Source organism: Hemitrygon akajei, chromosome 11 (assembly GCF_048418815.1).
Source record: "Hemitrygon akajei chromosome 11, sHemAka1.3, whole genome shotgun sequence".
In the NCBI taxonomy this organism is placed as follows: Eukaryota; Metazoa; Chordata; class Chondrichthyes; order Myliobatiformes; family Dasyatidae; genus Hemitrygon; species Hemitrygon akajei.
The window spans coordinates 88,310,470-88,331,259 of NC_133134.1; the positions used below are offsets into that span (position 1 = coordinate 88,310,470).

General features: G+C 45.5%; 4 non-coding genes across 4 annotated transcripts; all 4 read right to left on the reverse strand.

Moving 5' to 3' along the window:
* Nucleotides 1-5,267: 5,267 nt before the first annotated feature.
* trnaw-cca (transfer RNA tryptophan (anticodon CCA)) lies at nt 5,268-5,339 on the reverse strand. The gene has a single exon. It is a non-coding gene; the product is annotated as a tRNA-Trp (tRNA).
* Nucleotides 5,340-6,976: 1,637 nt separating this feature from the next.
* On the reverse strand, nt 6,977-7,049 carry trnav-aac (transfer RNA valine (anticodon AAC)). The gene has a single exon. It is a non-coding gene; the product is annotated as a tRNA-Val (tRNA).
* A 9,629-nt stretch (nt 7,050-16,678) lies between these two features.
* trnaw-cca (transfer RNA tryptophan (anticodon CCA)) lies at nt 16,679-16,750 on the reverse strand. Its single transcript has one exon. It is a non-coding gene; the product is annotated as a tRNA-Trp (tRNA).
* Nucleotides 16,751-18,989: 2,239 nt separating this feature from the next.
* On the reverse strand, nt 18,990-19,080 carry trnar-ucu (transfer RNA arginine (anticodon UCU)). Its single transcript is given in 2 exon segments — nt 18,990-19,025; nt 19,044-19,080. It is a non-coding gene; the product is annotated as a tRNA-Arg (tRNA).
* Nucleotides 19,081-20,790: the final 1,710 nt, after the last annotated feature.

The window sequence follows — 20,790 nt, forward strand, 5'->3', positions numbered from 1 at the left end:
CGCACTATAAAAATCACTGGCGTGTCAAAAAACAAGACCTAGTTACATAGAACGTGGAATCTTTCTGGGCATCGAAGAGTAAATTGAAGGATGCCATTTCAGTGAATCTGCCGACTGTGAGAAAAAGAGGAATCTGGTGGAATGTTACAACGTGTTACTCCCCGATCCAGATTACGAAATCTTGTGAATTGCGAATTCCTGTCACAATACGCACACAATAGTGGAGTAACTCCTCTGATCATCCAAGATCCTCCTTATCTTTGTTCTAAATGTCGTTTCTCAAATTTGAGGCTGTGCCCTCTACTTATGGATGCCTTCACCAAATAAAGCATTCTGTCCACATGCATCCATCTTGCCTTTTTTTCGAGATCTTCGAATTCGAGATCACCCGTATTCTTCTAAATTGTGGTGAATACAGGCCCAAAGCTGCCAAACGCTCCTCATATGTTCGCCCCTTCAATCCTGGAAACATTCTCGTGAACTCCTCTGTACTCTCACCAATGATGACACATCCTTCCTGAGATATTGGGCCCTAAACTGCTCACAATACGCCACGTGTAGTGTCTCATCAAGGTTGGGCGTTATCTGATGGTTTCATATTCTATTCCCTTTGAAATGAATGCCAACTTTGAATTTACCTGCTTTACCACGGATTCAAACTGGAAATCAAACTTCTGAGAGTCTTGCACGAGGATCCACGCACCTCTGACGTTGGAATTTTCTCCCCATTTAGGCAATAGTCTGCACTATTGCTCTTTTTACCAAAGTGCATTATATCGTGCATTGCGGAACAGTGTATTCCACCTGCTACCTGTTTGCCCATTCTTCCAATTTGTCGAAATTTAGCTGTGATCGCATTGCTTCCTCAACACTGACTGCCCGCCGACCTATCTGCATATCATCCGCACACTTTGCCGCAAAGGCATCAATTCTGTTTTCTCAATCTTGGACAAATAATATGAAAAGTACTGATCCCAATACTGACCCTTGAGGAACACCACCAGTCACTGGCAGACAACCAGAAAAGCCCCCTTTATTGCCATTCGCTGCCTCCTGCCTGTCAGCCCAGGTTTTCCGACAACGCCATAGAATTTTATCCTGTTAAGCAGCCTCATGTGTGCCACGTTATTAAACGCTTCTGAAAATCCAAGAAAGTTACATCCGCTGCCAATCCTTTGTCCACCCTGCTTGTGTCATACGGTGGGCGATGGGAACCGACCCAAATGCAAGACACAGACACTGAACTACCAGGAACAGGACTTGGCGAGAGAAGGAAACAAGGAAAGTGGGGAAGAAACGACGGTGGAACTGACACAGGCCCTGGACAAGACAAGGATTCTGGGCATGGCCTAGGACTTGACTAGGATAGCGGTACCAGGAAATGGAACTGGAAACTAGGAGCCTGGGCTTGGTCTCCGAGCTAGAGACTGGACAAGGACCCAGAATCTGGGTCTTGACTTGGGCTCGGACTCCAGAACCAGGCGAGGACAAGACGTGGCTACAGGACGAGGAGAGGCAACAGGACTGGACATGAGACTCCTGGACAGGACAAGGGAATCAAGGCAAAGGACGAGGGGACCCCAGCACCGAGCTAGGCAAGGTGTTCCTGGGCTTGGCGAGGCACATAGAGAAGACGAGAATACAAAGCCGTGGCTTGGACAGGACAAGGTACTTGGACGTGGCTAGGACTGGACGAGACCCCTGAAGTCTTGACTTGGTCGAGGGAGAAACAGGAACATGGAACACAGAGCCGGGACCCCTCCTTGGGTACAGGACGTAGGGCCGGGACTCATTACACAGCATGCAGACGAGACAGTCCCCAACATTAGGTAGCGGCAAATGGCTGGACTTATCAAGCGAAGGCGTGGACACAGAAACAGTTCAAAACAACGAAAGACAGTTCATATCTTGCTCCGGTGGTTGATCTTGACAGCAGTGAAGGCAGGGGTTACAGGCAAGGCAAGGCTTCAGACGAGGCAAGGCACGGCGAGGCAAGGCAAGGCTCTAGGCGAGGCGAGGCGAGGCTCCAGGCGAGGCAAGGCGAGGCAAGGCAAGGCTCCAGGCGAGGCGAGGCAAGGCTCCAGGCGAGGCGAGGCGAGGCTCCAGGCGAGGTGAGGCGAGGCAGGGCAAGGTTCCAGGCGAGGCAAGGCGAGGCAGGGCAAGGCTTCATGCGAGGCAGGGCAAGGCTTCATGCGAGGCAGGGCAAGGCTCCAGGCGAGGAAAGGCGAGGCAGGGCAAGGCTCCAGGCGAGGCAAGGCGAGGCAGGGCAAGGCTCCAGGCGAGGCAAGGCGAGGCAGGGCGAGGCTCCAGGCGAGGCGAGCCAGGGCGAGGCAAGGCTCCCGGAGGAAGGTGAAGGAAAGGGATACAGACAGGGGGTTTGTACAGGAACCATGCAGCAGCCAGAGGCTGAATCCTGAAGCTATTTATGAAGCCAGCTCAAACGAGAATCTGCTGCCTCAGCAGAAACTGGGGAAAACCGGAAAACCTGGAGTAAGGAACGTGGACCGGACTGTGAATCGGAATGCAGATTTCATGGACCGGACCATGACAGCTTGTTACTTCCTCAAAGAATTCTAACAAATTTGTCAGGCAAGATTTCCCTTTTTAGAAACCATACTGATATTGAATTATTTTATAATTTTTCTCCAATCACTCAGAAGCCTCATTCTGAATAAGAGACCTCAACACTTTCTTAACCACTGACGTTAGGCTAACTGACCTAAAATTTCCTTTCTTTTGCCGTCCTCCCTTCTTGAAGTGACATTTGCAATTTCCCAGTCTACTGAAACCATGCCAGATTCAAGTGATTCCTGAAAGATCATGACCAAGTGATCATGTCCGTTATCTCTTCAGCAATCTGTTCGGGACCAGGTAACTTATCCACCTTAAGACGTTCAAGTTTGCCTGGCACTTTTGAATTGAATGTATTTTATTTCTTACATCCTTCATAGACACGAGAATTAAAAATCTTTATGTTACGTTTCCGTCTAAATGTGCAATCGACAATTTATAGTAATTTATAATAGATATTATGTACAACAGGATAGTCAATATAGCATAGGAATACAGCTACGTCGGCATGAATTAAGAGGTCTGAAGGCCTCGTGGAAGAAGCTGTCCCGGACCCTGTTGGTCCTGGCTTTTATGCTGCGGTAACGTTTCCCGGATGTGAGCGGCTGGAACAGTTTGTGGTTGTGGTGATTCGGGTGTCCAATGGTCCTTCGGGCCCTTTGTCACTCCTGTCTTTTTAAATTTCCTGAATAGTGAGAAGTTCACACATCCAGATGTGCTGGGCTGTCCACACCACTCTCTGCAGAATCCTGCGATTGAGGAAAGTTCAGTTCCCATACCTGGCAGTGATGCAGCCTGTCAGGATGCTCGCAATTGTGGCCTTATAGAAAGTTCTTAGGATTTGGGGGCCCATACCAAACTTCTTCTACAGTCTGAGGTGAAAGGGCACTGTTGTGTACAGACCACATGAGATCCTCGGTGATGTTTATGCTGAGGAACTTGAAGCTGTTCGCCCTCTTAAACCGCGATCCATTGATGTCTGTAGTGGTTAGTCTGTCTCCATTCCTCATCCAGTGCACAACCATCTCCTTTGTTTTTGCGACATTGAGGGAGAGCTTGTTTTCTTGACATTACTGTTTCAGGATGATGACTTCTGCTCTGTAGGCTGCCTCGTTATTGCTTGATATTAGGCCAATCAATGTAGTTTCGTCAGCAAATTTAATTAGCAGATTGGAGCTGTGGGTGGCGACACAATTATGGGTGTACACAGAGTAAATTTGGGGGTTTAGTACACAGCCCTGAGGGGCACCTGTGTTGAGGGTGGAGAGGCATAGATGGGGGACCCCACTGTTGCCACATGCCGGCGCTCTGACAGGAAGTCCAGGATCCAGCTACACAAGGCAGGGTGAAGGTCAAGGACTCTGAGCTTCTTGTCGAATCTGGAGGGAATTATGGTGTGGAATACTCAACTGTAATCCAAAAACAGCATTCTCACATAAGCATCCCTCTTTTCCAGGTGTGTAAGGACGGTGTGTAGAGCTGTGGTTACCGTCGGTAGGCGAATTGCAAGCGGTCCAGTGTGGGTGTTAGCATGCTGCAGATGTAGTCCTTGACTAGCCTCTCAAAGCATTCGCTTATTATTTAGTTGAGTGCGACTGGGCACCAGTCATTCAGAAATGTTACCTTGGTCTTTTTAGGTACCAGAATACTGGCGGATGTTTTGAAGCAAGACGGCACTCTACACTGGGAGAGGGAGAGATTTAAAATGTTTATAAACACAACAGTCAGTTGTGCCGCGCACATCCTGTGTACCCGCCTTGCGACTGTCCATCTACGTAATTCGGCCTCAGAGATGACCAAGCTGCAGGTCTCATCAGCTGTAGGTCTCCTGAGGAGTACAGCGCTAGTGACATCGAATCGAGCGTAAAAATGATTTAGCTCGTCTGGGAGAGAGGGAGCAATGTTGGAAACTCCACTGCGTTTAGCTTTGAATCTGCGATGGTGTGTACACATTGCCATAAGCTACGTGCGTTGATGGTCAAGAGTTGAGTGTGGATCTTATCCCTGTATTGTTTCATCTGGAAGTGCATCGAGGATGTTGTCCCCCAGAAATTTGATCAGGATCTATCCAAAGTAGAAACCCTGCGTCAACATTTCCGTGCGAGCAGCTCTTACCGCGCGACACATAGCTTACATTGCCGGTAATCCGCAGGAACTCAAGAAATGCCGCTACAATGTGCGTAAAATCATCAAGGCAGCGGAACAACAATACAGGGATAAGACCCACACTCAACTCTTGACCAACAACACAGAATGGGGGCTCTATGGGAGGGAAGACTTAGATTGATAATGGAGTAGCATAAAAGATGAGAACAACATTGTGGGCCGAGTTACAGAGCTGTACTGTTCTATGTGTTATGTTACATTGGGAAATCTGCTTTCGGACAAGCGGTGGCTTCCTTCGCTTTAAGAAGAAAGAAAATTAATTAATGTTTGCATAATTTTAATTTTTTTAGATTTCAAATTTCCAGCAATGATGGCTTTGGAATAAAAGGAAGATAATTTTGTATTTCAACACAGTATTTTACTTTAGACACGATAGTTCATTGTTGAAATGGGCCTCAAAGGTCAACTTCGGCCGGCTGTTTTCCGAATGGCAAAGTTTAACTGGGAAGAAAACTGCGTTTAACTCCGGGAAGAACAACTGAGCGTACACGCAGGAAACATTTTAATGACAAAATCCGTCGTAGCGCTTCTGACCTCGACGTGATTCGAACACGGACTCTTCTGATCTGGAGTTAGAAGCGCTACCATTGCGCTACGAGGTCAAGCGATACCAGACTATTGGGAATAGACTTACAGTTTGAAAACAACCCAACAAACTTTCAAAAGTCTATGACCACCTTTGGCTGAACGAAGGTTTGGATTAGTGTAATGACAAATATATTAATCGTAAATGTACACAATTAATCCCACTGTGTTCGTATTGTGCCTGAGCCTCTAGATCCGCCTACAATCAGCACTTCGCCTCATCGGGAGTATCTCTTTCACCGTTTATTTCTTTTCGTTTACACAGTACGACCTATATTAATGATTTCTGTTTGTTTTTCTTTGCCTTTCCGATTTTTAAAGATATTTTAGCCGTCCTTTCATGCTGGAGAGCTGGACAAACATCGGCAGTGTGCATTGGACAGAGGATTTTCGCGTCTGCTCAAGCGGTTCAAGGTAATCGGCGACCAGTATTTCCCTAGAGCAAACACGAGGAGATCTGTGGATGCTGGAAATTCCAAGCAACACACACAAAATGCTGGTGGAACGCAGCAGGCCAGGCAGCATCTATAGGAAGAAGTACAGTCGACGTTTCGGGCCGATACAGGACACATTCTGTAGTGGTAATCAGTGGTAATCACGCTCGCCGATACAGGACACATTCTGTAGTGGTAATCAGTGGTAATCACGCTCGCCTCAAATGTGAAATATCCTGACAGTCATCCCACCAGATGTGACTACGACTCATGTCCTGCCTGTCCTTCATATCATCTCTGTGTCACGCTGTCTTTGATTTATTTCCATTTTCCACTTCTTCAGCCCTATCATTCCGGTTTCCTGCCAAATAAGTTTTAACCCTCCCTAACAGCTCTATCAATCCTGCTGATAGAATATTAGACCGCTTGGATTCAGATGTAACCTGTCCTTTTTGTACATGTCATACCTTCTCCAGAAGAGACCCCAGTGATCCAGGAATACGACGCCCTGCCCCTTAAACCACTCTCTCAGCTACGCATTAATATGCCTGATCATATAATATAAGCTTTTCAGCATCCTACCCAACTTCCCGAATTCTCACTTAAGGCCTCCTCCCTTTTTCTACCAATGTCATCGGTACCAACCTGACCCAAGGCTTCTGGTTCTTCACACTCTCCCTTCAGAATACTCTTCAGCCGCTCCGAGGCATCCTGTACCCTGGCACCTGGGTGGCAACACACCTTGCGGGTATCTCTATCACGCTGATAGAACCTCCTGCCTGTTCCCCTGAATATTGGGGAAGACTGGAGATGAAATGACAAACTGGGTGCTGACTGAATCGGACGCACGTACCTGGGATGAGAAGAGTCGCAGTTCAGAAGAGATCACAGCGTGGGACAGAGTGTGTCACCGCTAAAAGTGTCTCAGTTGAGAAACTTACACAATTCTTCTCCAGGCTCCCTACATCATACGTTCCCTCTCAATTGTCTCTGACTATCATCTGCCGGCGTGTACACACTTTTAGCGATCTTCTTATTCTGATTCGTGCCCTTTCTTTTCCAGTCCTGATGAGTGGTCAGGACATAAATGTTAACTGCTCTTTCTTCAGCGTTTAGAGGGTGAGGGGATGTTTTGTTTATTTAACGAGTAACGGGAGTACTCCATTGAATAAACGTGTGATTGCGTCCTTTCGAAGGACATATACAAAAGTATGACAGAATGTTTCTGCCTGGTTTCGAACCAGACACCTTTCGCGTGTTAGGCGAACGTGATAACCACTACACTACAGAAACACTACGGTGGCCTAGCCTTTACCGCATTCAACTGATAGGAATGGACTTATACAAAACATTCACTTCCAACTAATAGAAACTCGACAGCAACGACTGAATTATATACTACAATCAAACATAATATGAATTAAAAATGGAGGTCTCATTTACACATCAAACAATCTTCACGAATCCCGCGCCAACTATAACTGGCTCCCGCTGACTCCAGTTGGGGCTGTAGGAACGCTCCACGTATTTTACAATCAGCATGTCGCGCTTTGGCTTCCATTATGTTTGGTCCAAATAGAGTTTTCAACGCGAAGGAAAACAAATAATTTCAAAATTGTCAATAACGGCAGATATTGAGAAAATGGGGACAGAAACGAAGATGGAGACAGGGCCTGAGAGGGGAAAGGCCGTTAACTTACAGTAGACACGCTCTTACTGAACAACTGGGCCACGAGCAATATACACGTTGCCGTCCTCTATCGAACTGGGAAGAATGGGCGCCTCATCTTACCGTGTTAACCACTGCAGTTAAAAACCGCTGTGGTGTAAAAAACAAGACCAATTTACATATGTAACGCGCTGTAAGGTTTCACTGCCAATGCAATGGCTTCTTTGTAATGTTCTCTGTTGAGGTAACGGTTTCGCTGCAGCAGCAATGCTTGGATTATGGCTGGAGAGAACAGAATGCATGATAGCCAATAACAGATTGTTGCTGTACCTTTTGAGTCTGGAAAGATGTTTTTTTGCGGACTTTGTTGAGGAGAGATGAAGAGGGAAGACGCAGGTGGAGAGAGCTGGTAGACCACCGGACGGTGTCGACTGGGATCTGAGGGTCCGAAGGTCGGCGACGCTCGGAGGAGACTGAAGGTGGAAGAAAGACTACTGTGTGAAATCCGGCGTGACTTTGACTTGACTTGGGGCTTTGTTTTATATTCATATTATGATACATAAATTTCAATCATTTATTTGCATATGGTGCACTGTCTGATATTTTGCGTTGTGGGTTTGTAACTGGGGATACATTACACAGCATTCACACAAACGCAATCACCCAGTTTTGCGGGGCTGAAGGCCGAGTGCCCCGCTGCATTCCAGAGATCTCAGTATCAGTGTAAATAAAGTACGGAGCGAGTGTCTTATAGACAATAGACAATAGATAATAGGTGCAGAAGTAGACCATTCGGCCCTTCGAGCACCGCCATTTTGAAATCATGGCTGATGATCTACTATCAATACCCGGTTCCTGCCTTGTCCCCAGATCCCTTGATTCACCTATCCATAAGATACCTATCTAGCTCCTTCTTGAAAGCACCCAGAGAATTGGCCTCCACTGCCTTCCGAGGCAGTGCATTCCAGACCCCCACAATTCTCTGGGAGAAGAAGATTTTCCTTAACTCTGTCCTAAATGACCTACCCCTTATTCTCAAACCATGCCCTCTGGTACTGGACTCTCCCAGCATCTGGAACATATTTCCTGCCTTTAACTTGTCCAATCCCTTAATAATCTTATATGTTGCAATCAGATCCCCTCTCAATCTCCTTAATTCCAGCGTGTACAAGCCCAGTCTCTCTAAACTCTCTGCGTGAGACAGTCCTGACATCCCAGGAATTAACCTTGTGAATCTACGCTGCACTTCCTCTACAGCCAGGATGTCCTTCCTTAACCCTGGAGACCAAAACTGTACACAATACTCCAGGTGTGGTCTCACCAGGGCCCTGTACAAATGCAAGAGGATTTCCTTGCTCTTGTACTCAATTCCCTTTGTAATAAAGGCCAACATTCCATTAGCCTTCTTCACTGCCTGCTGCACTTGCTCATTCACCTTCAGTGACTGATGAACAAGGACTCCTAGATCTCTTTGTATTTCTCCCTTACCTAACTTTACACCGTTCAGATAATAATCTGCTTTCCTGTTCTTACTCCCAAAGTGGATAACCTCACACTTATTCACATTAAACGTCATCTGCCAAGTATCTGCCCACTCACCCAGCCTATCCAAGTCACCCTGAATTCTCCTAACATCCTCATCACATATCACACTGCCACCCAGCTTAGTATCATCAGCAAACTTGCTGATGTTATTCTCAATGCCTTCATCTAAATCGTTGATGTAAATCGTAAACAGCTGTGCTCCCAATACCGAGCCCTGTGGCACCCCACTAGTCACCACCTGCCATTCCGAGAAACATCCATTCACCGCTACCCTTTGCTTTTTATCTGCCAACCAGTTTTCTATCCATGTCAATATCTTCCCCCCAATACCATGAGCTCTGATTTTACCCGCCAATCTCCTATGTGGGACCTTATCAAATGCCTTCTGAAAATCGAGGTACACTGCATCCACTGGATCTCCCTTGTCTAACTTCCTGGTTACATCCTCGAAAAACTCCAATAGATTAGTCAAGTATGATTTACCCTTGGTAAATCCATGCTGGCTCGGCCCAATGCTATCATTGCTATCTAAAATTATTGGCATGAATTGGCAATTATTTATTCTCCTCTGCAGAGGACGTCTGACTTGTTGATTACATTTCCACTATTTGCGAAATTTCCTGTGTTGTTGTGTTTCTCTAGCACTTTTTTTTAACATACATGCTTCTTTTACTGAGTCAGTGCCCCATCTTTTCTACTCCTGATAAACGGTCCCGACATAAATGCTGACTTCTCTTTGTCCAGCGTTTTCTGGGTGCGGTCACGCTCAGTCTGCGTCCCTTTCCAGAGATTTGATTTATACAAAAATATGAGAGAATGTTTCTGCCTGGTTTCGAAACGGACCTTTCGCGTGTTCGGCGAACGTGATAGCCACTACACTATAGAAAAGCTACGGTTGCATATTATGTACCACATGCAGCGGATACAAATGAACCTATACTAAACATTCACTTCCAGCTAATTGAAAGCGGATATTAACGACGGAATTGTATTCTAAAATCAAACTCATTATCAATAAAAATGAATGCAATGGGTAATTTTCACACCTAACAATCTTCACCAAACCCGCCCTAACTGTAACTGATTCCGCTGAGTCCAGTTGGTGCAATAGGAACGTACCACGGACTTCAAAATGGGGACAGAAACTAAGATGGAGACAAAGCCCGAGAAGGAGAAGGCTTCAAAGTCGACTGAACGAGATTCAGACACTCAGAATACATAGCAATGGTAATTCAGTTCATCCCATGAGCGCCGTATTGAATCAGATCTGCCCTACTTCCCACCAGTGATGGGCAAACAAACTTGTCAGAATGCTTGCAAAGTAGAAAGATACCTTCGGGCAGCAGTTGTCAGCTTGAACAGAAGCCCACAGTATATACGCTCTTGCTCACAAATTGGAACACGAGAAATATACACGTTGCCGTCCTCTATGGAACTGGGAGGTATTGGCATGTAAATTGACCTTGATAACCACTGCAGTATAAAAACCGCTAGGGTGTTAAAAACCAAGACCAGTTTAAACAGAACGTAGAAATTTGCTAGCCGTTGAAGTGTATATGGAAGGATAGCATTTCAGATGACACGTCGGCTGTGAGAGAAAGGGGAGTCTGGTGAAAAGTTTTTACATGTTTCTCCCCGATCCAGATTGTGAATTCCTGTCACAATACGCACACAATGTGCAGTAACTCCTCTGGTCATGCAGCAGCGAGAGAGAGGGAAATACACCGTCAACGTTTCGGGCGAACACCCTTTATCCGAAAAACGATCTGTCGGTGGTGTTGACGGCGCCTGAAGAGAAGGGATCAGAGGTACGACACACTCACCGTATATTTTCAATATGGGTGCGAGGTAGTTTTAAACAAGCAGACCGATGCTGAAGTTCTTCAAGTCAAGCCGGTGAAACAGAACGAGCCGCCCCGCTGCGAGTCAGAGTTCTCAGTATCAGTGTAAATAAAGTATCGAACAAGTGTCTTGGCATGACTTGTGAGTTGTTCATTCTCCTCCGGAGATGCCGTCTGACATCTTGATTTCCCCTCACGTTTCCAGCATTTGCGGAATTTCTTGTTTTGTTGAGTTCCTCCAGCACTTTGTGTTTCTTGCTACATACAAACTCGGCGGTACAAACTGAGGTGTGGGGAAGGGATGCAGTTTTGACTTAAATTCCATAGTGAATATAACGAAGAATAAGTCGTGACAATCCTCATGATCCCGCCAGAACTGAAACTGGCTCCTGCTGAGTCCAGATGAGGATGTATAAAATTCCGCATCGTCCTGTGACTTCACTCGTGTGTGCGAAATAGAGTTTTCAACCCGAACAATGATAATAAACACAAATTGTCAACAACGGCCGTTACTGAGAAAATGGGGACAAAGGCGAAGATACAGACAGTCGTCCGAGAAGGCGAAAGCTTCAACGTAGATTGAACGAGAGATTCAGAGTCACAGAGTACATAGCGGTGGTAATTCTGTTCATATTATGTGCGCCGTATTGAACTGTTCCTGCCGTTACGTTGCCGTCCTCTATCGAACTGGGAACTATTGGCGTGTAATGTAACCTTGATAACCAGCGCACTATAAAAATCACCTGTGTGAAAAACAAGACCTAGTTACATAGAACGTGGAAACTTACTGGACATTGAAGAGTAAGGGGAAGGATACCATTTCAGTGAATCTGTCGGCTGTGAGAGAAAGCGGAATCTGGTTAAAATTTTCACAGTGTTTCTCTCCGATCCGGATTGTTAATTTCAGTCATAAAGCGCACACAATAGTGGAGCAACTCCTCTGGTCTTGCAGGAGCGATCGAGAGGAATTCGCCGTCATCATTTCGGGCGCAGACCCTTCATTAGTTTACATAGAACGTGGAATCTTTCTGGGCATCGAAGAGTAAATTAAAGGATGCCATTTCAGTGAATCTGCCGACTGTGAGAAAAAGAGGAATCTGGTGGAATGTTTCAATGTGTTACTCCCCGATCCAGATTACGAAATCTTGTGAATTGTGAATTCCTGTCACAATACGCACACAATAGTGGAGTAACTCCTCTGGTCATCCAAAATCCTCCTTATCTTTGTTCTAAATGTCGCTCCTCAAATTTGAGGCAGTGCCCTCTACTTATGGATGCGTTCACCAAATAAAGCATTCTGTCCACATGCATCCATCTTGCCTTTTTTTCGAGATCTTCGAATTCGAGATCACCCGTATTCTTCTAAATTATGGTGAATACAGGCCCAAAGCTGCCAAACGCTCCTCATATGTTCGCCCCTTCAATCCTGGAAACATTCTCGTGAACTCCTCTGTACTCTCACCAATGACGACACATCCTTCCTGAGATATTGGGCCCTAAAATGCTCACAATACTGCGGTTTGAGTGGTGCCTCATAAAGGTTGGGCGTTATCTGATGCTTTTATATTCTATTCCCTTTGAAATGAATGCCAACCTTGTATTTACCTTCTTTACCACAGACTCAAACTGTAAATTTAACTTCTGGGAGTCTTGCACGAAGATCCACGCAACTCTGATGCTGACATTTTCTCCCCATTTAGATTATAGTCTGCACTATTTCTCTTTTTACCGAAGTGTATTATATCGTGCATTTCTGAACACTGTATTCCACCTGCTACCTGTTTGCCCATGCTTCCAATTTGTCGAATTTTAGCTGTGATCGCATTGCTTCCTCAGCACTGACTGCCCGCCGACCTATCTGCCTATCATCCGCACACTTTGCTGCAAAGGCATCAATTCTGTTTTCTAAATCATTAACAAACAATATGTAAAGTAATGATCCCAATACTGACCCTTGAGGAACACCACCAGTCACTGGCAGTCAACCAGAAAAGCCCCCTTTATTGCCATTCGCTGCCTCCTGCCTATCAGCACAGGTTTTTCTGGAAAGCCATAGAATTTTATCCTGTTAAGCAGATTCATGTGTGCCAACTTATTAAACGCTTCTGAAAATCCAAGAAAGTTGCATCCTCTACCTATCCTTTGTCCACCCTGCTTGTGTCATACGGTGGGCGATGGGAACGGTCCCAAATGCAAGACACAGACACTGAACAATCAGGAACAGGACTTGGCGAGAGAAGGAAGCAAGGAAAGTGGGGAAGAAACGACGCTGGACCTGACACAGGCCCTAGACGAGAGAACGATTCTGGGCGTGGGCTAGGACTTGACTAGGATAGCGGTACCAGGAAATGGAACTGGAAACTAGGAGCCTGGGCTTGGACTCCGAGCCAGAGACTGGGCAGGGACCCAGAATCTGGGTCTTGATTCGGGTTCGGTCTCCAGAACAAGGCGAGGACAAGCCGTGGCTACAGGACGAGGAGAGGCAAGAGGAGTGGACGTGAGACTCCTGGACAGGACAAGGGAACCCCAGCAGAGGACGAGGGGACCCCAGCACCGGGCTAGGCAAGGAGCTCCTGGGCTTGGCCGAGGCACATAGAGAAGACGAGAATACAAAACCGTGGCTTGAACAGGACAAGGTACTTGGACGTGGCTAGGACTGGATGAGACCCCTGAATTCTTGACTTGGTCGAGGGAGAAACAGGAACATGGAACAAAGAGCCGGGACCCCTCCTTGGGTACAGGACGTAGGACCGGGACTCATTACACAGCATGCAGACGAGACGGTTCCCAGCACAAAGTAGCGGCAGACGGCCGGACCTACCAAGCGAAGGCGTGGACACAGAAACAGTTCAAAACAACGAAAGACAGCTCCTATCTTGCTCTGGTGGTTGAACTTGACAGCAGTGAAGACAAGGGTTGCAGGCAAGGCAAGAGTCCAGGCGAGGCGAGGCGAGGCAAGGTTCCAGGAGCAACGTGAAGGAAATGGATACAGACAGGGGGTTTGGACAGGAACCATGCAGCAGCCAGAGGCTGAATCCTGAAGCTATTTATGAAGCCAGTCCAAACGAGAATCAGCTGCCTCAACACAAACTGGGGAAAACTGGGAAACCTGGAGTAAGGAACATGGACCGACCATGAATCAGAATGCAGATATTACAGACCGGTCCATGACAGTTTGATACTTCCTCGAAGAATTCTAACATATTTGTCAGGCAAGATTTCCCATTTTAGAAACCACACTGATATTGATTTATTTTATCATTAGTCTCCAATCACTCATAAGCCTCATCCTGAATAAGAGACCTCAACACCTTTTCAACCACTGAGGTTAGGCTAACTGACCTAAAATTTCCTTTCTTTTGCCGTCCTCCCTTCTTGAAGTGACATTTGCAATTTCCCAGTCCTCTGAAACCATGCCAGAGTCAAGTGATTCTTGAAAGATCATGACCGATACGTCCGTTATCTCTTCAGCAACCACTTCGGGACTCTAGGATGTATTCCATCTGAACCAGGTGACTTATGCACCTTAAGACCTTCAAGTCTGCCTGGCACATTGAATTGAATGTACTTTATTTCTTACATCCTTCATAGACACGAGAAGAAAAATCTTTATGTTACGTCTCTGTCTAAATGTGAAATCTACATTTTATAGTAAGTTATAATAGATATTATGTACAACAGGATAGTCAATATAGCATAGAAATACAGCTACGTCGGCATGAACTAAGATGTCTGAAGGCCTCGTGGAAGAAGCTGTCCCGGACCCTGTTGGTCCTGGCTTTTATGCTGCGGTAACGTTTCCCGGATGGGAGCGGCTGGAACAGTTTGTGGTTGTGGTGACTCGGGTCTCCAATGGTCCTTCGGGCCCTTTTGCACTCCTGTCTTTTTAAATTTCCTGAATAGTGAGAAGTTCACAACTCCAGATGTGCTGGGCTGTGCACATCACTCTCTGCAGAATCCTGCGATTGAGGAAAGTTCAGTTCCCATACCAGGCAGTGATGCAGCCTGTCAGGATGCTCGCAATTGTGGCCTTATAGAAAGTTCTTAGGGTTTGGGGGCCCATACCAAACTTCTTCTACAGTCTGAGGTGAAAGAGCACTGTTGTGTACAGACCACATGAGAACCTCGGTGATGTTTATGCTGAGGAACCTGAAGCTGTTCACCCCCTTAAACCGCGATCCATTGATGTCTGTAGTGGTTAGTCTGTCTCCATTCCTCATCCAGTGCACAACCATCTCCTTTGTTTTTGCGACATTGAGGGAGAGCTTGTTTTCTTGACATCACTGTTTCAGGGTGATGACTTCTGCTCTGTAGGCTGCCTCAATGTTGCTTGATATTAGGTCAATCAATGTAGTTTCGTCAGCAAATTTAATTAGCAGATTGGAGCTGTGGGTGGCGACACAATTATGGGTGTACAATGAGTAAATTTGGGGGTTTACTACACAGCCCTGAGGGACACCTGTGTTGAGGGTCAGAGAGGCAGAGGTGAGGGACCCCACTGTTGCCACATGCCGGCGCTCTGACAGGAAGTCCAGGATCCAGCTACACAAGGCAGGGTGAAGGTCAAGGACTCTGAGCTTCTTGTCGAATCTGGAGGGAATTATGGTGTGGAATACTCAACTGTAATCCAAAAACAGCATTCTCACATAAGCATCCCTCTTTTCCAGGTGTGTAAGGACGGTGTGTAGAGCTGTGGTTACCGTCGGTAGGCGAATTGCAAGCGGTCCAGTGTGGGTGTTAGCATGCTGCAGATGTAGTCCTTGACTAGCCTCTCAAAGCATTCGCTTATTATTTAGTTGAGTGCGACTGGGCACCAGTCATTCAGAAATGTTACCTTGGTCTTTTTAGGTACCAGAACACTGGCGGATGTTTTGAAGCAAGACGGCACTCTACACTGGGAGAGGGAGAGATTTAAAATGTTTATAAACACAACAGTCAGTTGTGCCGCGCACATCCTGTGTACCCGCCTTGCGACTGTCCATCTACGTAATTCGGCCTCAGAGATGACCAAGCTGCAGGTCTCATCAGCTGTAGGTCTCCTGAGGAGTACAGCGCTAGTGACATCGAATCGAGCGTAAAAATGATTTAGCTCGTCTGGGAGAGAGGGAGCAATGTTGGAAACTCCACTGCGTTTAGCTTTGAATCTGCGATGGTGTGTACACATTGCCATAAGCTACGTGCGTTGATGGTCAAGAGTTGAGTGTGGATCTTATCCCTGTATTGTTTCATCTGGAAGTGCATCGAGGTTGTTGTCCCCCAGAAATTTGATCAGGATCTATCCAAAATAGAAACCCTGCGTCAACATTTCCGTGCGAGCAGCTCTTACCGCGCGACACATAGCTTACATTGCCGGTAATCCGCAGGAACTCAAGAAATGCTGCTACGATGTGGGTAAAGTCATCAAGGCAGCGGAACAACAATACAGGGATAAGACCCACACTCAACTCTTGACCAACAACACAGAATGGGGGCTCTATGGGAGGGAAGACTTAGGTTGATACTAGAATAGCATAAAAGATGAGAACAACATTGTGGGCCGAGTTACAGAGCTGTACTGTTCTATGTGATATGTTACATTGGGAAATCTGCTTTCGGACAGGCGGTGGCTTCCTTCCGCTTTAAGAAGATAGGAAATTAATAATGTAGAGATGGTGGGAACGCTGAATGTTTTGAAAATGTAGCTCCTTACCAGCGATGCTGAATTTTGTATTTCGACACAGTATTTCATTTTAGACACGACAGTTCATTGTTAAAATTGGCCTCACAGGTCAGCTTCGGCCGGCTGTTTTCCGAAGGGATTTAATTTCGGGAACAACTGAGCGGACACGTAGCAAATTTTTAATGAACAAAATCCGTGGCAGCGCTTGTGACCTCGACATGATTCGAACACATAACCTTCTGATCTGGAGTCAGACGCGCTACCATTGCGCCACGAGATCAAGCGATGCCAAACTATGTTTAATACACTTAGAGTTTGAAAAACCCCAACAAACTTCCAGTGGAAATATAAACAATTTTAGCGTTTCTGAACTATCAGAGATTGTGGTTATGTGATAAATCACTGTCTTGAACAAAATCGTATTCCCCGTTTTCTTTCGGTGTCAGGAAACAAGTGAATTTCCCCGTTTCTTTTCATTCTTTGGATCTCACCCTTCTCCTAGCTCCACATAAAGAGGTCTGCGATGCTCCTTATCGGGTAACCATCTCTCCTGATTATCCTATTCCTCTTAATATGTAAACAGAATCTCAGAGTCTGATCGTCTGCAGGCCGTATTTCCTGCCGCACACTCCGCTTCACGTCACGGGAACAGAAGGAGGCAGGAGGATTAATAGCACTGAAATATTTAAATAGAGGTCAAATACCATGATGGAAGTGGTGCTTACTATGAAGATAACGGAGAGGTGTGCGTAAACTAATTTGTAATTTAGCGAAGTTAAACCCGAAATAAATTCTGAAGCGAAGCTAGAATAATATAGAAGAAACTGAAACTGAAGGAATGAATTTGAAAATAAACGATCTGAAAACATGCAACGGACATGGATATTTGCTTTTCCTTAAATAACACAGTAATTCATATACATGTAACACCATGGGTCAGATTTTACTGCTAAGATTTTGCTGCAAATGCTGTGGGGTATTTCTGTAGGATTGAATTGACTTTATTTCTTACGTCCTTCACATACATGAAGATTAATAATCTTTACCTTACGACGCCGTCTAAATGTGCAATATGCTATTTATAATCATTTGTAATAAAGAGTATGTACAACACGAAAATCAATATAGTATAGAAATACAATTGTATCACTGTGAATTAATCAGTCTGATGGCCTGGTGGAATAGGCTGTCCTGGAGCCTGTTGGTCCTGGCCTTTACACTGCGGTACATTTTCAAGCTGGAACAGGTTGTGATTGGGATGACTCGGGTGCCCAATGACCCTTCGGGCCCTTTTTACTCATCTGTCTCAGTAAACGTCCTGAATGGTGGGACATTATTTATGCCGGTTCACCATACATGCATCGTTTTTTTTCTTTACGAGACTCCTCAATGTCTCTCGTCAACTGTGGTTCCCTAATGCTGTCATAACCGATCTTCACACCAACAGGTGTGAATTAGGTTAACAATTTACCTGCTTATATGTTACCATAATTAACGATCGCCTGATGATTCCGGTGTTTAGAACTGCAACGCAATTTCATGGTTAAGTGCTTTGTGGAAGACTATAAATAACAGTTTCGACATGGACAATATATGATCAATTCGTTTTCTTTCTCAGGAACAATTCATTCATCGCTGGTTGTCTAATTTCAAATAAAATTGACTCATCCTCAATCTCCTTGAATGCTGCTCGATGTGTTGAACATCCTGATATTGATGAACATCCCAGAGGACCTGTTGCACACTCTCCTTCACGTCACTGTAGCAGATGAGACACTCAGTTCAAGGGCAACAGCTGGTACTTATTAGCCTAAATCTTCAGTTTAAGATAAATGGAAACCAGCTGCGAGCAGAGTTTTGAATCTGTGCGTAGAAACTCCACTGGATTTCGCATCAGCTGTCTATGACTTCTTTCTGTTGAATTACTCGAATCGATGTCATATATCAAGAGCAGACTGTTCACTTGAGTATAAACATTACCATTTCCAAGGAAGGTTTATGCGGGGTCCAGATCCCATTTAAAATGGGCTCGGGCAAATAGACTCTTGCATATTTATTGAGGCGAAAGATTCCAGGTAGAAATGGGAAATTATTTCTGAAATGTAGAATAGAAACTTATAGATCTTGTCCAGAGAATGGTTGAGTTACATGAACATGATGCAAATAGCTTGTCACAATTAGGACATTAAAGTAATGGCAGAATTTAAGGAATTTGAAAGAAACCATAGGTATAAAACATATTCCTACACACAAACGTCCGTGCCCTATGCTAAGAGTGACAAATCAGAATCAGAGTCTAAATCAGGTTTAATCGTACTCGCAATTTGTTGTTTTGCGGCAGCTGTATATTGTAATGCATATGTTTAAACTGTAACTGATTATGTACTATAATTGATTCACGTGTCGCGTGTAGGAGTTGAGTATTTCAAACAATGACCTGTTTTCCCTACTTTCTCCGCCATCGGTTACTGGAATTCGGAAGTCCTTTATCGCTAGAAAATTGAATCCAGAAGGAACACCGGCTCTAGCGGGACTCGAACCCACAACCTTTGAATTACTTCTTCACACATTCCTAGAAGTCCAACACGCTATCCATTGCGCCACAGAACCTGTGGTCAACACTGTCGGGGAAATTATTTCACAAGAAATTGCAATTTATCCATTGTCAACAATCGTCCACTCTCAATCGTTCTTCAATTGAAGAACCAACAAAACCAGTCCAGCAGTACCCGTCATATTGCAGAAGTAGATTTCTCCAGAACATTTGGGCCAGGTCATTTGACGGATTGGTTAAGACGACGGACTATTAAGCCATTGTGATTTGTACGCATGGACAGGAATCCCACCCACGTCGAGAGACCTTGACTTGGAGACTATCGGTGGGTGACACGGTCGTGTCCAGTGCTACGGACCTACGTTCAGTTCTGTCACGGTCTGTAAGGCCATTGAACGTTCTTTCCGTGACGGCGTGCACTTGGTAGGTTCCCTCCCACGATTCCAAGTCGTAAGGTTAGTTATTGTTTAGGTCAACTGGGTGAATTGGGCGGCGCGGCACGTTGGGGCGGAAGGACGTGCTGTATCTCTAGATGATTAAAAAAAAAATTTGAAAGCGAATGTACGCCATGAATTTCTATTTCGAGAGACCTGCAAACACTTCTTCGCCTGTCGAGGGTGGCGAGCTGAACATCTCCAGAATCAGAACACACCGGCGCACTCCGATTAACGTTGCTGTGAGCACACTGTCGTCTTGCACTTTGACGACAGAATTCGGGAATCAGTTCAAATTCCGCAATATAACATTTGCAGCAGAACACGCAACGCATCGCTGCTTATGGTCCCGGTCTCTGCCAGAGTTTGCTTGATTGATTTTTTAGTGAAACCTCAGTTAAGATCTCTGCAATGAAGTACTTTCTAGAATTTATCACATCAATTGGCATCCCGACGTGATAATTATCTGTGCAAAGACGGAACATACGAAAAAATGTTTGAATTTGGAACAGCGGTTGATTTACGCGATCGTTGCTAAGTCTATTTCAATTGGCATCCCGATGTGATAATTATCTGTGCAAAGACGGAAAATACGAAAAAATGTTTGAATTTGGAACAGCGGTTGATTTACGCGATCGTTGCTAAGTCTATTTTGCGCTGTGATCTATTTCCATTTTGCCAGAATCCTCATTTTTGCTGAATGTTTAGTCCTTCTCGATCTTCTCTCCGTGCATGGTTCCAATGAACATGTGATTACTGAAAATGCTGCCAATGTTCTGGAGTTAGACGCACTACCACTGCTCCACGAGGTACACACATAGAAGGAACTTCAATGACCTGCCGTAGTGGGAGAGATTCACTTGCCAGAGAGCAGTATATTCGCTGTCTGATCCAGGCGCTTCTAGCGGAGGGCTGTCAGTCTTTGCCTCAGCTGTTACTGGGAGCCGCAGTCTCTTCAATGACCGAGTCTGTGCACACACAGAATTCACACAATGTCCTGTCACGTTTTAATCTTCGTTAGATTCATCAGGAACAATTTAAATCAACCTTCCACCCCATACAATCTGCCGCTCAGTACTTTATTTAGTGAAATACACAAAATACAGGAGGAACTTATCAATCAGGCAGCATGTATAGGTGTTAAAAACGTTAATGTTTCGTTCCAAGACATTTCATCAGCACTGATACTGAGATATCTGGATTGCAGACTGGCGGCTGCCTATATATCACCGGCTTGACTTGCAGAACTTCAGCAGCCGGCCTGTTTTATTCAAACTGAGCGTGCCGCAGCTCGGATCCGTTCCCTCAATGCCCCCTCAGCACCAACAGCGG